Source organism: Zootoca vivipara, chromosome 16, assembly GCF_965207765.1.
Source record: "Zootoca vivipara chromosome 16, rZooViv2.hap1.1, whole genome shotgun sequence".
NCBI classification, from domain to species: domain Eukaryota; kingdom Metazoa; phylum Chordata; class Lepidosauria; order Squamata; family Lacertidae; genus Zootoca; species Zootoca vivipara.
The window spans coordinates 5,740,802-5,760,137 of NC_142599.1; the positions used below are offsets into that span (position 1 = coordinate 5,740,802).

The window sequence follows — 19,336 nt, forward strand, 5'->3', positions numbered from 1 at the left end:
ACCAGCAACAAGATAAGAATGTAATAGCTGGCCTGGCTGCCTGTCAAAAAGTCAGCCTGCAGTAAATCACACCGTTCAAGTTGGAGTTAACTCTTTAATAGCATCACCTTGGTAGGGATAGATGACTCCTTCAATCTTGCTTTCCCTCATTTCCCCCACTTTAAGGTGAGTTCTCTACATTTCCACATCAGTTTGCATTATTTTTCCAATATATTAAAAGGTCCTCAAGAAAATTCACCTACAAATTTATACTAATATACATGCCTTTGTATGCATTTTTGTATCCCCCTCCAACATAATCCGTGGTTGTGTTTCGCGAGATAAGCATCATTACACGCACTCTCATCTTGGTATCTGCATATTTCTCCATATTATTTGGCTGGAGAACTGCATTGCAAAATCCAGAGAAGCATGAATTTCAAATGATAGCTGTGTTTCGATTCACATACTGTTTTGGAAAGATGCACCTTTAAATGGGAAGAGAATAAAATTTCTGCCCCCATCCCTACCTGTAGGACAAAAGGTCATTTTGAATCCTAGTTCTGTCTTCTGCGGCATTGGACTGAATATCTTCCCCAACCCTCCCTCCCTGGTGCTGGAGAGCTGCAACTTGGGATGATGGGAGCTGGCATCCAACACCATCTGGAAGGCAAAAGTTAGCTGTCCCTTGCCTGAAGTACAGACTTTGACTGGAAACCTATAGTGTATAAGGCTCCATTTATGATCCCACTCAAATCATTCTTTTGCCCTTCTGCCTTGTCATTTGCCAACCACAGCTATGGGATGGAATAATGTTTTAAAAACAGCAGCCCTATGGAAAGCAAGCCTTATGAGGAACGGTTGAGGCTAATTGGAGAAGACTAAGCAGTGGGACAAGAAGCTACAGTTAGAACTGGATATGGAACAACTGATTGGTTCAAAATTGGGAAAGGAGTACGCCAATATTGTCTCCCTGCTTATTTAACTTATATGCAGAATTCATCATGCGAAAGGCTGGACTGGATGAATCCCAAGCCGGAATTAAGATTGCCGGAAGAAATATCAACAACCTCAGATATGCTGATGACACAACCTTGATCCTTGATGGCAGAAAGTGAGGAGGAATTAAAGAACCTTTTAATGAGGGTGAAAGAGGAGAGGGCAAAATATTGTCTGAAGCTCAACCGCAAAAAAACTAAGATCATGGCCACTGGTCCCATCACCTCCTGGCAAATAGAAGGGGAAGAAATGGAGGCAGTTAGAGATTTTACTTTCATGTGTTCCATGATCATTGCAGATGGTGACAGCAGTCACGAAATTAAAAGACGCCTGCTTCTTGGGAGAAGAGCAATGACAAACCTAGACAGCATCTTAAAAAGCAGAGACATCACCTTGCTGACAAAGGTCTGTATAGTTAAAGCTATGGTTTTCCCAGTAGTGATGTATGGAAGTGAGAGCTGGACCATAAAGAAGGCTGATCGCCGAAGAATTGATGCTTTTGAATTATGGTGCTGGGGGAGACTCTTGAGAGTCCCATGGACTGCAAGAAGATCAAACCTATCCATTCTGAAGGAAATCAGCCCTGAGTGCTCACTGGAAGGACAGATTCTGAAGCTGAGGCTCCAATACTTTGGTCACCACATGAGAAGAGAAGACTTCCTGGAAAAGACCCTGATGTTGGGAAAGATTGAGGGCACAAGGAGAAGGGGACGACAGAGGATGAGATGGTTGGACAGTGTTCTTGAAGCCACCAACATGAGTCTGACCAAATTGTGGGAGGCAGTGGAAGACATGAGTGCCTGGCGTGCTATGGTCCATGGGGTCACGAAGAGTCGGACACGACTAAACAACTAAACAACAACAAGCAGTGATAGGATAGCCATCTTCAAATATCTGAAGGGCTGTCACATGGAAGATGGAGAAAGCCTGTGCAAAAAGAGTTGTTAATTGTCCGTGAGCTGGACAGTCAGAAGGGTTACTCAACATCAAGCGACAGGTTTAGATTTTCCCATTACTGTGGTTGTGACTTGCATTCCGTTTAAGAACTGCATGGTAGAAAAATCACATTAATAGAGAAATATTGAGGTTAAAGGAAGAATGAAATGTAATTTTCATCTGGAGGAGAAAAAAAAAGTATTTTAATTGAAGCAGGGCTGTGTAAAAAAGAGAGGTTAGCCTTAAACTTGGTGAGAATGTTGGAAGTTTGGGCTAATCCGTGAAATTATACCTGTCACAGTAACTTAGTTTTTATTAACACCATTTTCTGCTCCATGTCGAACTTCTAAATTATACAAAAGCAATGAATCTCAAGTTAATTAATACCCTGACCCTTTCCTTTGTGAGATTAGTTTTAATATTTTTTTAGATTAATTAAAGTATGCAAATAGAAAACTCCAGAAGATCCATTCCAGATTTGCAAATATTGTTGCTCTACAAGTAAATATTTAACTTTGATCTTCCTTTTCATTTAGTGTTCCACCTTACCTTGCTGTTAGTTTAGTACTGTGATGGGAAACCACAAGTTTGCGGCCATATGTAGCCTTCCAGGCCTCTCTGTCTGGCCTTTGAGAATCTTCCCAGCCACCTCCCTCTCCCCAAGACACAGCCCTCACCAACCCTGCTTCACACCTTCCTTGAATGCAATGCACCCTTGAACTTGGATAATGGTTGTCCAGAAGGGAATGTGGCTGGGAAAAGGTTACCCACCCCTGGTTTATAAGATTTAGTTACCCATAACAAAATGAAAGGTATTCCCCCATCTCCTCAAAGCCTTCATAGTAGGTCAGTACAGTCTGTTAATCTGCTGCTCCTCTTTGCAATGTAAGAACCTGCTTTTAAGTTCTTGACCCCATAGCTTTCTAAAATTACAGTGGTACCTCGCAAGACGAATGCCTCGCGCAATGAAAAACTTGCAAGACGAAAGCGTTTTGCGATGTGTTTGGTGACTCGCAAGACCAAGTTTTCTATGGCCGTGCTTTGCAAGACGAATTTTTTGTTTTGCGGTTTTTGTTTTTGTTTTTTGTTTTGCAGCGGCAACCGTGCTTCACAAGACGAAGCGACTCGGGAACGAATTAATTTCATCTTGCGAGGCACCAATGTACTGTTGAAAAAGCCAGGTACCAGTATTCTACTTCTGGTAGGCCTCTGAGCATGTCAAGATAACTAATTGGCTTGGAAGAAGAGGCAATGTGTCGGAGATGGATTGCCTCCTGCCCCCAATCTTCATAGAGGGGAAAATAAAAGCATTTCTGAAGTTTGATCCGCCCTTAATCCAAAGAGCTAGGGGCAGGGAGAGTGTGCATGAGAGAGAAGCCTACAGCTGTAGCTAGGATGTGACCATTCCTTTGGAGAGTTTGGGGCAGGCCCTGGTCTGCACGAACACATTTTTTATTTTATAAGTTATATTATAACCTAATTATTTACCAAAATGGAGTCATTTTGGACTCACAACTGTCCATGAAAGTGCAGGTTAGTTCTGTGTCCAAGGCAGCTGTCTATGAGCTCCAACAGGTGCGATGGCTCACACCTTACCTGCCTGCGCACCGCCTCGCCAGAGTGGTGTATGTTCTGGTTATCTCCTGCTTGGACTACTGCAATGCGCTTTATGTGGGGCTCCTTTTGAAGGTGACTTGGGAACTACAACTAATCCAGAATCCTAAGACTAACCCCAACCCTTAGGTTACAGCTGAGAGGGGCATGGAGCTATATCTGAGGGCGAGTCATGCCAAAGAGGGTGGTGGCTGCAAGAGTCTCCCTGCCCACTTCCTCTCTCCTCTGCACCACCTAGGGATTTTATAGAATTTAACCAGGAATGAAAATGAGAGCAAATTGCTGCAATTTGCACGTCTGCCTGAGGTCAGAAATGATGATCTTGTGTGTGAATATTGCAATTCGATGTTTTCTTAGTCTGTGAACATTCATAAATAATTGCATTGTTTTCCCACGTTGTTTTAGGTGTTTCCTCTGGTATGCCCTGACTTTAATGTCCTAATTGAGGAGGTATTTAATTCCATTAGTTCTGGCTGTAGCATGTAGCAAGATGGAGAATGTCAGTTTTAGTGTGAGCTGAACTGCAATGGAACAGAAACACTGCTGGCTGCAATGTGTATAGAATGGGACAGAAATTGCTGCCTCCTTACATAGTGCCAGGCTGAATCAAATGTAATAGGAAGACAGGAAGCTGCTTTGTACTGAGTCAGATCCCTGGTTCAACTGACTGCAAACAGCTTTCCAGGGTTTCAGACAGGGGACAGTCCCAGCCTTACCTGGAGATGTTGGGGATTGAACCTGGAACCTTCTGGTGGTGGACTTGCCCAATAGTTAAAGACTTCTGGGAAAAGATTTATAATGAATTAAAGAGAGTGTTGAAAAACACATTTATTAAGAAACCAGAGGCTTTTCTATTGGGTATTGTCGGTAAAGAAATCCCCAAGAGTGATGTTACTTTTTTCTTGTATGCCACGGCAGCTGCTAGAATTTTGATAGCTAAGAACTGGAAAATACAAGAGATACCAACTGTGGAAGAATGGAAAATGAAAATGATGGACTATATGGAAATTGCTGAGCTGACTATGAGAATACGCGACCAGGGAGAAGAGTCGGTGGAAGAAGATTGGAAGAAGTTTAAAGTGTATATAAAGAAATATGTTAGAATAGAGTAATATGATTAGCTTTAGAAGTGTAAATAAGCTGTAGGTTCGGAAAGCCCTTGTTTTTTCCCTGCAGGACCAATTGCAGTCATCAGCAGTCGTTAACAGCCATCTACAGGTTTACCACTCCCATCAGCCCATCACCCATTCCCACCCCCCCACCCCCTGTATATACATAAGGGTCTGACTCTTCTGTTTCAAGTGTATCTGAAAACGTGTGCATGCACACGAAAGCTCATACCAAAATAAAAACTTAGTTGGTCTTTAAGGTGCTACTGAAGGAATTTTTTTATTTAGGTTCGGAAAGGTTAAAGATAATTATTTGAGGAAAGTATAATATAATTAGATATGAGTTAACAATAAGAAGTAGAAATTGCTAAATTTGATTAGTATGGAACCGCAGTGGGGGACCCGAGGGAGTCCCTTCTTTTTAAATTGTTAAGATATATCAAGATTTGAAAATGGTTTTTCTTTTTTTCTTTTCTTTTTTGTTTGCCTGTTTTGCTGTCTTTGTATGTTTTATGTGGAGGTTTGTATTTTGTTTGCTGTTTTTGTGTTAATGATAAAATCAATTAAAAAAATATTTATATAAAAAAAGAAGAACCTGGAACCTTCTGTATGCAAAGCAGATATTCTGCCACTGAGCTACAGCTCTTCCCCTGAATGTGCTCTTGTTGTCTCAGTTTTGACCTTGCAGTGGGGATTTCAGAACCCTAAATCGTCCCTGTTTGCAAACCACAATACACACTTATCAAGGAAGCCTTGAAATTATATGCATATTTGAAAGGAAAAGCACACTTTGCCGACCAACATTATCAAAGCCTGGGATACCAGCATATGTAGTATGTGTTTGACTACTAAAGAGGTGAATTCATAAACACATTCTGAACAATACAAAAAGCCAGGAAAAGGCTTTAATCTATGAATTGCAACAACCTTGGACAAAATGGATTTCTAATAGAATATAATGTAAACCGCCTGAGACATTGTGATAAGGAATTTAGTTTTTTAAAAAAATGGGGGGGGGGAGAAATATGTGACACGCTTTGCATGAAAGGTCTTAATTTAAAATATCTTAATGAGCACTCAATTTGCGTGAGCAAATTGGAGAACTTGAGATGAAAACCCGGTGATAAGGGATAATACTGTGGATGAGAGGAGGGAAAAGATTAGAAAAGTAAGCATATTTGAAAGGGGTTTGAAAAAGATAGCAAGAGCAGAGAAGAGACAGAGACTGGATTTATTAACTCACTCCCATTGGGCACTGTTGTTTGGGGTACAGTATACAGTATTGTGACTTGTATGGCCAGCAAGAACCGAAGAAAATATCTGTGGTTACGACCATAAGGAGGGGAGAAAGGTGCTTAGGAAGTTAAGGGTACTCAACAGTCAACTTGGAGATCTGGATGAGAGTGCTTGATTCCCTGTCTTCAGGTGCACAGTTCTGCCAAAGTGCTTGATTGAAGCCAAACTTATTACGGCGCACTTGTCTGTGGCAAAGCTAAATGTGTCTGGCAAAAGCACTAGTGGAAACTCATATGATTTTGTTGCTGTTGTTGGCATCCATCTGTCTCGGGTGACAATGGAGATGAATGCACCTTGGGGAGTGAATTCAAACTGTTGGAAGGTTGCAGTGTCTGCTGTGGCTGTACAGACTGACATGGGAGAGACATGTTTTGTTGCAGCTGGGGCAGGTGAAGGCTTCTGGTTGTGCTGCTGCAGATGCACCATGGCGTTTCTTCTCTCTGTGCTCCTCCAAGTGGTCATTCCTCCTCTGGTCACTGCTATGATGCACAAACCTGACTGCCTATCTTTAAGCACTGCGAGGGTTCCTGATACAGTGGGGTCAAGGCTGCGGACATCATTGTAATGGAGAGTTGGTCTGCCAATGAGTGTGGTGCCTGAAGCCAGCCCCCATAAAGTATGTCCTTGGGGATCCTGCCATCTTTCATTCTGTGGGCATGACCAAGTCAGCATAGACATCGCTGAGACAGGAGTGCAAACAGGCCGGGAATGTGGGCTAGGGAAACCACATCCTTTTTTGAAATTTTGCGATTCTATGAGCTACCTCCCTTCCGCACTGTGGCTCCTGACAGTTGCCCCCCTAAGGCAGATCCCACTCTGAATTATTCAGGACTGGGACCCCAAGGATTAGGTGCAAAACAAATTTAACTAAGTGCAGATGAACAGGTGAGATTCTAGATAAGTGGCAACTGGGACTGGAATGTGTAGTTAGCTGGAAGCCTGCTTGCATTAATAGCTTCACAGGGAGCCATTGCAAATTCTGCTCTTGTTTCCTCCTCGTTTCTTTGTCCCTGTTTTGTTTCTGAGACCATCTGAAGGCAAGTACCTGTGGGTGGCACAGCCTCTGTTGCCCGGCAACTTAAAGTACATAAAAGATTGCTATAGTAGCAGAATGGAAACCTTTTGTTCCTGGGGGCCACTTAAGGAGAGCAAGAGAGAGAAGGCAATTTTCAGGATAAAAATGCAAGAGAAATATCGAGGCCTGTTCTTGAAAACACAGTGCTGAGCATAAGGAGATTATATCAGAGTCCTCTTTGTTGAATTTTGAAAATCAAATCAAATACTGTAGTTAAGTCACTTCGATCCACTGTGGTTTAAGATTTTGTGTGTCCTTAGAAAGGGAGTCTGGCCAGTGTAGAGAGGAACGGTGGGTGCCTAGAAGAGGCATGATGCTGGTATTATAAGAATCTTGCCAATAGTGGCTTCCAAACACCAATATAGCCAATTTTAATTTAAAATGAATGGAATTTATGGGTATATGTCCATGTGTTGAGATCTGATTTGGGGACAAGTTTTTGTTATGTTACGTTACGTTATGTTTGTTTAATTTGATATTGTATATTATTTGTAGTTTGATTGATTTAATTTGCCCAGCAAGTTTTGATTAATTTGATTTGTTTATTTATGTTGATTAATTTACGTTGGGTGGCTTAAACATGTAGCTATGTTATTTATGTTATTTACGTTATGTTATGTTATTTATGTTGCTATGTTATTTTATGTTGCTATGTTACTTTATTTTTCCCTGATGTATGTATGCTTTTTAAAAATTTCTCAAATAAAGTCTATTTTAATCTTTTTTTAAAAAAGAATGTTGCCAAGAGAATAATTTGAGGGCTCACCCAACCCATTATTCTGTTTCCAGCAGAGGACAGCCAGACCTCCTGGAAACTCACAACTCACAACTCATGGAGGTCATGGCCTTTTCCTCTTGCTTCCCCTCAGCACCTGCTTATTGGATGTACACTGTCCCTATGTGTGGAGGCACCATGTGGCTATTATGGCTAGCAGGCACTGGTACACCTGCCCTCCCTCTTTCTTGGTCTAATTCAGTGATGGACCAGCAGTGGCCCTCTCAGATGCTGTTGCTGTCCAATGCTAATCAGCCCCAGAAAGCAAGGGCAGAGATAATGAGACTTGGAACCCCTGGACACCTGGAGAGTTGCAGATTCCCTACTTGTGGTCCAATCCTTGTTAGTGGCTGCCACTACCAGCTCTTGTGCTTTTTGAACAAAAAACAATTTAAGCCTATGACATGAATATACCTGTTTATGTGTCTATACCAGCAGCAAAAGCCCACCTAGTCCATCCCACAAGGGTGGGAAAGCAATTAACCACCCTTGTTGCTGTTAAAATCAATTCAACAGCCCCCAAGAGTTTGGTTATTCCATTGTCTCCTGAGACAGATGGATGCCAACAGCTATGGCCGGAGTGGGGAACTTCTGGCCCATGTGGCCAGTTTCCTCATACTATCCTCAAGTGCCCCATGCCTGATGCCCCATGGCAAGTAAGGAGGACAGCTCTAGAGGAACCATTGGTGCTTTGCAAGCCCTTACTATCAGTTGATGGTTGGTGCCCACAAAGCACTGTGCTTTGGCCAGCATGTCAAATTTGGCCTGCAGGCAATGGAAACAGTTCAGCTATGGTCATGGTGACATCAGGTGATCGACAGGTGGGAAACCCCTCCCACCCATCAAAGTTGCCCTTTAGGGGTGGGATGAGGATATTCCACACCAGCTGGATCCAGTTGCCCACCCTCGCACTACTGCCATCACAGCCTCATCAAGCCCCTCCCAGGAACCTTCAAATGATTTAACACCTCCCTGAAATGATCACGCTTTCAGCTTCTTCAGACTGCCCCCCCTCAATTTCAAGCTGAAAGTTTTTGTAAGGATTGGCTGAATTTATGGGTTCAGTTTATACATCTGACGTTAAAAGTGTCTCATCTATGAAAACGACACATCTGCGTTTCTAGCAATGCGGCTGGAAGGACGAGAGGAGATTTGAATCACAGAAGTTCCCTCTTCAGTGAAGGATTTACGTGGGGAAGTTTTGTGGCCTCCCTCCTGCCTGAAGATGTCGGACGTAGGCTCTCTTGGCTCATAAAAGCCTCTGATATTTTGAAGGGGAAATAAATTGCTCTGTCTGGCAGCTCTGGGCAAGCCCAACGTCTCCCAAGTGCTTGTTTGAATCTGTATGTCTGCTGCATGCAGGTTGCCGAGCTCATTTTCAGGCTGAGAGGGAGCAGGTTGCTTAAGAGAAGCGAACCCGGTTCAGGCTGGCATTCATTCCACGTAATTCTCTCTCTGCAAGCTGTCGCAAACTTCCTTAATTATTAATTTTGAAAATATAATAATGTTTTTGGGGGCTGTGTTGAAGGTTCATGGAAATAGGCAGCCTTAAATTTCTTGCAGTGTGTGTGAGAGAGCAAGAGACATCATGTGTGGTGTAATGGTTAGAGTCCAGTTACAGGCGTCACATTATTAAGAAGGTTTCCAGTGTTGTGGAATACCCACACCACTGAAATAATACGAGAGACCCCCATCAGTACTGGCATTCCACTGGCTCTTGAAGATACACATGAACTTCCTGATCTAATCAGTTTAATTACTCTTTTAACTGCTTTAATGGTTATGCTTTTAAACAAGCGTGTTTTATTGTATATTTTGATTATGGATGTTTTTAATGCTTTGATGGAATTGTATGTTTTAATTATGTGTGGCTTTTTTATAATTGATTTTGTAGCCATAAACTGCTTCGAAAGCATTTTGGCATGTAAGTGACATATAAGCAAATAAAAAAAAATTGAGAAGCAGGAACTTGTCTAGAGGAGGGCGGAAAAAAAAAAGGTTGTGAATGAAAAAACCTGAGCACCCAAGTCTTTAAGGTAAGGTTAGAGGAGTTGGATTATGTTTCTTAACTAGTTAAGGGACCCAAGTGGCGCTGTGGGTTAAACCACAGAGTCTAGGGCTTGCTGATCAGAAGGTCAGCGGTTCGAATCCCTGCAATGGGGTGAGCTCCCATTGCTCGATCCCAGCTCCTGCCCACCTAGCAGTTCGAAAGCACATCAAAGTGCAAGTAGATAAATAGGGACCGCTCCGGCGGGAAGGTAAACGGCGTTTCCGTGTGCTGCTCTGGTTCACCAGAAGCAGCTTTGTCATGCTGGCCACATGACCCGGAAGCTGTCTGCGGACAAACGCCGGCTCCCTCGGCCTATAGAGCGAGATGAGCGCCACAACCCCAGAGTCGGACACGACTGGACCTGATGGTCAGGGGTCCCTTTACCTTTTATAGACTGCTTCGTCAGCAAAAACCTGTCATTTACCTAAATCATTAAAATATACGTAAGAAAAAGTACTGATAAAATCTAACTTTGAAAAAACCCAACACAAATAGACATGAAATGTATCAAAAAGATAGATAAAATCTGCAGTTTTAAAGGCAAATCTACGCAGTCGATTGTATGTCTGAGTTGGCTTGCCTAAGCAAAGCTTTTTAACAGGCACCAAACACAGCACTGCGAAGGCATCTATCCATTATCAGTGCACAGGGAGTTGCAGAGGTGCTGCCACACTAAAGGATCAATTCCTTGCATGTGTGGAACAAATTATGTGGTGCTTGTAAACGTGCCAGCGCCACAGATCAAAGCAGGCAACAGTGACACGTTTTGGTATTCACGGCAAAAGGCACAACGTCAGTGGTTGTTCAACACATGGCGTGTCCGTTGGGTTGTGGACTCCCTTTCATTGAAAGTTTTTAAAGTGGGGTTGGGTGGTCATTTGCAAGGGATTCTTTAGCTGAGATTCCTGCACTGTAGGGGGTTGGGCTAGATGACCCTTCCAACTCTATGGTTCATTGATTCTATGACATGGAGCTTTTCTCTTAACCCCGCTATGGCATCTAAATCAGCACCTCCCAAACCACAAGGCTCCTCTCCCGGATTGGTCTCCAGACTCTCATCCTATTTCTCTCCCGCAAAGAAGTCTCCACAGGGCTCTTGACACCTGCATTTTTTTTGTCTGGTTTTGGAAAGGGCCGCACTATTGAAACATAAGGCATTTTAAGGGCCGAACTAACAAGGGAGAGGCTGGCCCCGAAGGGGTTTATGGTTTGAAGACGGGGTGTCCGAAGGAGCCCCGCTTTTGCCTGTGAAATGTTGAAGGCTGAGAAGTAGAGTTTTGGAGCTGAAGGGTGAAGAGACCTCAACAGCCTTGAGAATCGTATTCATTCTGGGTTAGGAACAATGAAATTATATGGCTGTCGCCTGCTGGGAATCTAATAGACAGGTAACCACAGGAAGCTTCTACTGACCAGCAAGCTCATAGACTTTCCCCTTTCTATGCTCCTATTTCAGCAGACTGACTGCCAATTCAATAAAATCTCCAGTGGAGACAGGTCATTGTGATTATTGAGTGCTGGTGTCTGAATAATTACAATGCAGCTCGACTTCCAGAAGACCAACCTCCTCCCTGTGCAAACACACACTCCGAGTTGAGACAGTACCGTTCCTCCCCCCCCCCCGCCCCATGGAGGTTTATAACATTTTTGTTTAGCTTTGCTCTTGCACAGCTGTTTTATTACAATGAGAAGGAGTGCTTGGAAGAAGTAATAAAGCCTTTGTGACTGGAAACGGAGGACTTGCCACTCTCTAGCAATGCAGTACAGAGCTTTCACAAATCAAACACACACACACACACAGACACACTGATGTTCCCTGGTGCGCCAAAACTGAAATGTACACCCAGATAATGTGCACAAGTGGACAGATAAAGACATACAGTCAGATGTCATTAGTGAAACATGGAGGACTGCAGGATATTCCACTGGAAAGAGGGACTAGTCACATGGTCAGGAAGTGGATTCACAAGGCCTTGTTCTCTTACTATTTCTTACTGATGGGATCACAGAATTGTAGAGTTGGAAGGGACCCCCAAGGGTCATCTATCCCAATGCCTTGCAATGCAGGAATCTCAGCTAAAGGATCCCTGACAGATGGCCATCCAACCTCTGTTTAAAAACCTCCAAGGAAGGAGAGTCCACAAGCTCCCGAGGAAGACCATTCCACTGTCCAACAGCTCTTAACTGTTAGAAAGTTCTTCCTGAAGTTTAGTCAGAATCTCCTTTCTTGTAACTTGAAGCCATTGCTTCAAGTCTTACCCTCCAGAGCAGGAGAAAACAAGTTTGCTCCATCTTCCATTTGACAGCCCTTGAGATATTTGAAGATGGCTATCATGGTATCAGCCCTGAGTGCTCACTGGAAGGACAGATCCTGAAGCTGAGGCTCCAATACTTTGGCCACCTCATGAGAAGAGAAGACTCCCTGGAAAAGACCCTGATGTTGGGAAAGATGGAGGGCACAAGGAGAAGGGGACGACAGAGGATGAGATGGCTGGACAGTGTTCTCAAAGCTACTAACATGAGTTTGACCAAGCTGCGTGAGGCAGTGGAAGACAGGAGTATCTGGCGTGCTCTGGTCCATAGGGTCATGAAGAGTTGGACATGGCTAAATGACTAAACAACATGGCTAAACAACAACAATCATAGGTTCAGGCTAGGGAGAAATTTGGTTTGATTTGCATTTTGATGCGAGCCTACGTAATTCACACTTCCTGAAACAAGAAACAAAATGGGTTGTAGCTAGCTTTCAAAATCTGCATTCCTCTGAATTTTGTGATGCAGTCTCCCACCCAAAGAAGTGCACAAAATTACATATTTTCGGAGAATGTTTGCATGCAGATGCTTATATTAGTGAAAATAACACTCAAGGGTGCATTACGTTAGACAAAGCACCATACAAAGTTGTGCCTATTGGGGAAAAAGTGCATTAAAAATATTTGGGAGGACATTTTAAAAAAAGAAATTTGAAAACTAATGCAGAAACCTAAGACTGGAAAAATGAGGAAGTGAGAGAAACTAAAACTGATAGATTCATCTGCCCTTAGCCATGGTAAGGAATGTTCTGAATCTGGTAGATTGCTGTCAAAATGTGGTTTGTTGACTTGGATTACTGCAATAATACTGGAATGACGTTTGATTCCTTAAAAGAGTCTGCAGGTAGACAAGGAGAGAGTTAAATGTCTCTGTGAAGTCCTGGGTGGGCAGAGCTGGCAATCTGCGCACTGTTTCAATTTGTTGTGATTTGGCAGGTGCAATGTTGGTTTTGCTGGTGGACACAGTTTAATTTCAGGGTAGGATAGTCTGTAAAATTAAGGTCGTAAGAGCGTGCTGGTTGGTTGCAGGGGCAGAAGGGGATGAGATGAATCCCTCCAGCTCCTTTGGGTAAAGGCTGATGATGTGCTGCTCTGCTGTCGCTTGATGTGCTGGAGGTGAGACTTTGCTTCTCCTCTTGGCTATACAGATGGCACTTCTTCGTCTGTAGGACTGAATGTAAGATCTTACGTTGCCATCATGCTCAGGCATGTCCAAAGTCCGTTTTGGGGGGCCCTAATCCAGTCAATTTAATCCGGGCCCTGTGGCAATAAATGTCCTGGGGTAAAATCCTTTAAAAAGCTCAACAACTTTGATGTTCACTTCATCAAATCTGGCCCTCTTTGAAAAAAGTTTGGGCACCCCAAGCGATGGGTAGGGAATCTCAGACCTGGGGGGTCAAATGCAGTCCTCCAGCCTTCTCCATCTAGCCCTCAGGACTCTCCCCAGACTCCACCCCCTCTCAGCCACAGCCTTACCTTCCAAGTTCCGGACTGCAGAATCCGGGACCGGGAGCCATTTTACACCGGAAGTTTCATCGATGTAACTTCCGGTGTTGCTTTGCCCTTCTATGGGCACCCAAAATGGCCACCGCCGGCTTCAAAAGTCGCTTGTACGCATGTCAGGAAGTGTGCCGACGCAACTTCCGGTGTTGCTTCGCCCATCTATGGGCACCAAAATGGCCGCCGCCAACACCGGAAGTCACGTCTATGCACTTCCGGACATGCGTAGATGCGACTTTTGAAGCTGGCGGCGGCCATTTTTGGTGCCCATAGAAGGGCAAATCGGAAAGAAAAAAATGGCCGTCAGCAGGAGAAAAAAACGGGAGACGAAGTGATACAGGGGACCACCGGGAAAAGGTAAGTAAAAAGGGGGTTTTCCCGGGGAAAACGGGAGACTTGGCAGCTATGGCCACAGCCCTTTCCTTCCTAGGCCACACCCTTCACCAGTCCTGTAGTGATTCTTTCCATGCAGCTTTGTCCTAACAAGAGTTGAGCTGAACATGCCCCCCCCCCAATTCAGTGCCCCTTGGCAACACCCACCCCCAATTCCATCCCTTCTCACCCACAGAACACCTTTGGACGTAGCATCATTCTTGGCATGCAAAATGGTGACCTTTAACTGAAGGTTATTCATGAGCAGGGCCAATACATTTGTTCACCTGTTGCAAAGGGCAAAATGGCACCCACCCTCCCATTGGAGTCAAAACCTATGATGGTGCTCTGCCAGTTGAGTAGCTAAAGGCATCTGGTCCCAGCACTAGGAGACTGAATTCATTAATGGGCTACCACCTAATACTGTTGTTCGCTTGACTTCGGGGTATAATGCAGCTTTTATGGCTGGCAAATCCAGAAGAAATAATAGTGGTTACATGCATAAGGAGAGGAGAAAGATGCTTAGGAAGTCAAGGGTACTCAACAGCCTGCTTGGAAATTTGGATGAGAGTGCTTGATTCCTTGTCTTCATGTACACAGTTCCCCCAAAGGCTTTATGCAATGCTTACGTGAAGCAAAACGTATTACAGCACACCTGTCAATCGGAAAGCTAAATGGGTCCATTGGAAATGCGAGTTGAAACTGGTGTGATAGTGTCATCAAATGCCAGAATCTGTTGCCGTTTATTAGCCTCTGTGTTCCACTTGTGGGTTTTGTAGAAGCATCCAGGCAGCCAGTGTGGGAAACTGCACACTGAGCCCGCCAACCCCTTCAGTCTGTAGGAAGAGAGCTTCTTGTGTGGGCAAGGGCTCTTGAGCTCATGTTCTACTTGTAGGCCTCACAGAAGCCTCTGATTGACAACTGTGATAACAGAAAGCTGCTGGGTCATAGTTGCCAAGTACCCCGTTTCCCCCGGGAAACCCCGTTTTTTCATACTGTTTCCCGGCGGTCCCCCGTATCTCTTCGTCTCCCATTTTTCTCCCTTATATTCTCCTGCCGGTGGCCATTTTTTTCTGCTTTGCCCATTTATGGGCACCGAAAATGGCGGTGAAAGTTGCGTCTACGCACGTCCGGAAGTGCGTAGATGCGACTTCCGGTGTCATCGTCGTCGGCCATTTTAGGTGCCCATAGATGGGAAGTGCGACACCGGAAGTTGTATCTACGCACTTCCGGACATGTGTAGACGCAACGTCCGGTGTCGGCAGCGGCCATTTTGGGTGCCCATAGATGGGCAGAGTGACACCGGAAGTTGCATCTACGCACTTCCGGACATGTGTAGACGCGACTTCCAGTGTCAGCGGCGGCCATTTTTGGTGCCCATAGATGGGCAAAGTGACACCAGAAGTTGCGCCTACCAGTCCCGGATTCTGCAGTCCGGGACTTGGCAGGTATGTGCTGGGTATGTTGAATTCAAGTTGCTTAGGGTTTTGTGAATTAACCCAAGAACCTTGAACCTGGCCTGGAAGGAAATGGTCAACCAGTGCAGCTCTCTCAGCAGAGGAGTGAGAAGTTGTCAGTAGCCTGATCCTGCAAGCATTTTGGCCACTGAATTCTGTAATAGTTTCAGCTCCCGGACCAGATACAAGGGCAGTCCCACATGAAGTTTGTTCAGTAATCAAGCCTCCACTTTACATGCAGTTTTACATCTTTGGCGAAACCGCACTGCTGAAGTGCCCACAGCATGTGTCACGACCAGACAACCTGGCCAAAGGATGCTGGGAATTGCACTTGGTTAAGGGTGCTGAGTGCTAGGAGACCCTTTCCATGGTTACAATTCCCAGAGTTCTGTGGGAAGAGGGATAGACTGTTAAGCCACCTTGGGAAATGTAGCTCTTGGAGTAGAGTAGGGGTCTTCTAAAAACTCTCGGCACCCTTAAGAAACTACAGTACCCAGGATTCTTTTTTTGGGGGGGGAACGATGACTGTTTAAAGTGGCGTGATAATGGTTTAAATGTGAGGTACAGATGTGGCCTTGCTCCAGGTTGGAGGGGTTCAAGTGAAGTGGATTAACTTGGGCTGTGGTTGCATGGGAAACTGGACAAAACCTTCTCCCTGTTTATAGGGTTTCTGCATCCCCCTACTCTTCTTAAGAAAAGTCCTTCCTACACTCAGGGGGAAATTTGCAGCCGAGTACTGGAGGTGATGGGTATCCATTATACCAAGTTCCCCCTCCTCTCCTTTTGAAAATAATAATAAGAAAACGTATCCTTTGGGAACAACCCACAGTTGCATTCTACCAGGCTCAAATTTGGCTGCAAACGGGGGCTCTCTTTTTCTTTTTGCTGTTTTGTTTTGGAAGTGTGGGGCCTAATTATTTCCTAAAAGATTTGCGTTTACCATTTGACTTTTTAATTAGCTGCATGTAACATAGGGTTGGAAGGGCAAAGGTTTGAGAGGAGGGGCTGCTGGGAGTTTCATATGCAAATAGCAGCGCTAGTGTAACAGCGGCAAGGCTTCTTAATTTCAGGGTAGGATAGTTTGCGTAATTAAGGCCTTTTAAAAATATGTATGTGAGCATATATGTATGTGTGTTTGTGTGTGAATATTATACACTCTCTCTCTCTCACACACACAAACTCAGCAGGGACGATGGGGGTGGGAAATAATTTGAAACATTCCACTGGAACATTAATGTGTCACTAACTACACATCTCCGCAGGGAACACAACAGCTCTTTTATATCTTGGATTAAAGAGAATTGCTTTTTGTGAGTCGTTGCTTTACCGGACCTGCAGAATGCGAGGGAGGGTTGTTTTTCATGTGTAATAGGCACATGGAGCTGATTCACAGCACTGGCCCATCTCTACAGAGCTTGGCATAGTGGTTTGAGCAGCCTTCCCAACCGGGCTGCAACTCCCATCTGCCCCGGTCAGCGCCTGGGAGTTGTAGCCCAAAACCTCTGGAGGGCACCAGGTTGGGAAAATCTGGGTTTGAGCAAGGGTAGCCAATATGGTGCTTTCCATGAGTTGCTTGACTACAATTCCTATCACCCTTGACTTTTGGCTCTGCTGGCTAGGGATGATGGGAGTGGGAATCCATTAACCTCTGTAGGGCGTTGTGTTGGCTACTCTTAGGTTAGAGTGCCTGGCATGGAGAAGGAAGTCTCAGGTTCAAATCTCCTCTCTGCCAAGAAGCTCATCAGTTCACTTCAAGCCAGTCTTGCTTTCTCAGCCTAACACACCTCACAGGATTTTTCTGAGGGCAAGGTGGAGGGATAGGGACCCAGGTGGCGCTGTGGTTAAACCACTGAGCCTAGGGCTTGCTGATCAGAAGGTTGGTGATTCGAATCCCTGTGGCGGGGTGAGCTCCCGTTGTTTGGTCCCAGCTCCTGCCAACCTAGCAGTTCGAAAGCACGCCAAAATGCAAGTAGATAAATAGGAACCGCTACAGCGGGAAGGTAAACGGCGTTTCCATGTGCTGCTCTGGTTTGCCAGAAGCGGCTTTGTCATGCTGGCCACATGACCTGGAAGCTGTACGCCGGCTCCCTCGGCCAATAATGCGAGATGAGCGCGCAATCCCAGAGTCGGTCACGACTGGACCTAATGGTCAGGGGTCCCTTTACCTTTTTAAAGTGGAGGGAGAGCCTTGTGCACCAGATGTGAGCAAACTTCCAACGGGGAGCCTACTATTGATCCAGGAACAATGCTCAGGTGCAAATTAATGGCTTGGCATGAAGGACTAAGAGCTAAGGAATGAGATGCTGCTGAGCACATGCTCAGCCCAGGGGGTGGTGATCAGCAGTGGCGTCGCAAGGGGTGGGGGTAGGGGGCGGTGCGCCCCGGGTGCCATGTCTGGGTGTGTGTGAAAAGAAGGCACCCAGTGGGGTGCTCTCCCCGCCGCCCTTGGGTGCGGTGGCCTGAGAGGCCATCGCGCCTCCGCAACCGCATGTGGAGGATCCTTCGTTCATGGTGGCAGCCGCGAGCAGAGGGTCCTGCCACCGTCTGTACGGTGCTCGAGCGGTGCTAGCAGCAAACGGCTATGTACAACGCATGCGCGGGGTTGCACGCATGCGCTGTATGTAGCGACGCTGCAGATGTGCTGTTTATAGTGGTTTGCCATTGGCACTGCTACAGCCGCAAGTGGAGGATCTCGCCACCGCCCGTACGGCACTCAAGCGGCGCCGGCAGCAAACCGCTATGTACGGCACATGTGCAGCGTTGCTACGTACAGCACATGTGTCGTACGTAGTGATGCCACACATGTGCCCTATGTAGCGACGCCATGCATGCGTCATACGTAGCGGCGCCACGCATGCACAGCCGATGGTTTGTCCTGCCCTGAGTGTCGGTTAGCCTTCGTTCGCCCCTGGTGATCAGTACCAGGTTCACACAAATGCCCACTTCTGATTTCCCCCCAAGCTTTCTTTTTCAGCAACATAATTTTGGGGAAGGGAAAACATCTTCCAGCTGTTGCTATAGTTCAAAGCCAATGCTTTGGGGTGGCCTAAGGGGACCAACTCCCAGGTCTGTTGTGCTGGGCTGCAAATATCCTGCCCCTGGTAGCAGCTTGCCTGAATTCACCCTGCAAGATTCATGGTGGAACAGGGATTTGATCCTGCTGGTTCTCTGTAGTCTTGGTCTGATGCACTAACCATGGCTGCATGTGTGGTTAACCTTTCTTCTGTCAATTGCTACATTCCCTTAGGGGTAATCATGGTGTGTGGAAAGCCAGCAGTGGGTGAGGCCAGAACCAAAAGTGAGTGAGGCCTTGTTTCTTTTCTCTCTCTCTCTTTCTGACACCTCCTTCTCTCTTTCCCTCTTCCTCTTATTTGGCATTCCCCTGCTAGTGGAAGAGAGAGGTTGCCCTTGGCAGAAGTCTGAACCATAGCTGCCAAGTTATCCCTTTTTTTAAGGGATTTTCCCTTATGCTGAATAGGCTTCCTCGCGAGAAAAGGGAAAACTTGGCAGCTATGGTCTGAACTGATCACTTGCGATGAGATTTTGCATCAGCGCTGAAAGAGGAGTCACTTCTGAAAGACACACACACACACAGGAATGCAAATGTTCCACTCTGTTAGCTGCTGCCGTGATAGGGCTGCACACTTCACGTGGGTTTAATTGATATCTTGCAAATGAGTAATCTATTCCGAGTAATAAGTGAGTGCTGAAATTACTGCAGAAGGAGTTCTTAATAACAGGTGTTCTGACTCAAGAAATGAGACAAAATGAAAATGAGGGGGGGTAGTATTTCCTCCCTTGGCATAAATGTTGCAATTGTGATCATACGATGGATGTGGCAGGTTCTTGGGTGAATGGTTTGGGA

At 45.4% G+C, this 19,336-nt stretch overlaps 1 protein-coding gene across 1 annotated transcript in view; it reads left to right on the forward strand.

Annotated features, from left to right (window-relative positions):
• The window catches only part of TMEM132B (transmembrane protein 132B), a 344,261-nt gene that overhangs the window by 159,575 nt on the left and 165,350 nt on the right, over nt 1-19,336 (forward strand). The gene's annotated exons all lie outside the window — the stretch shown is intronic.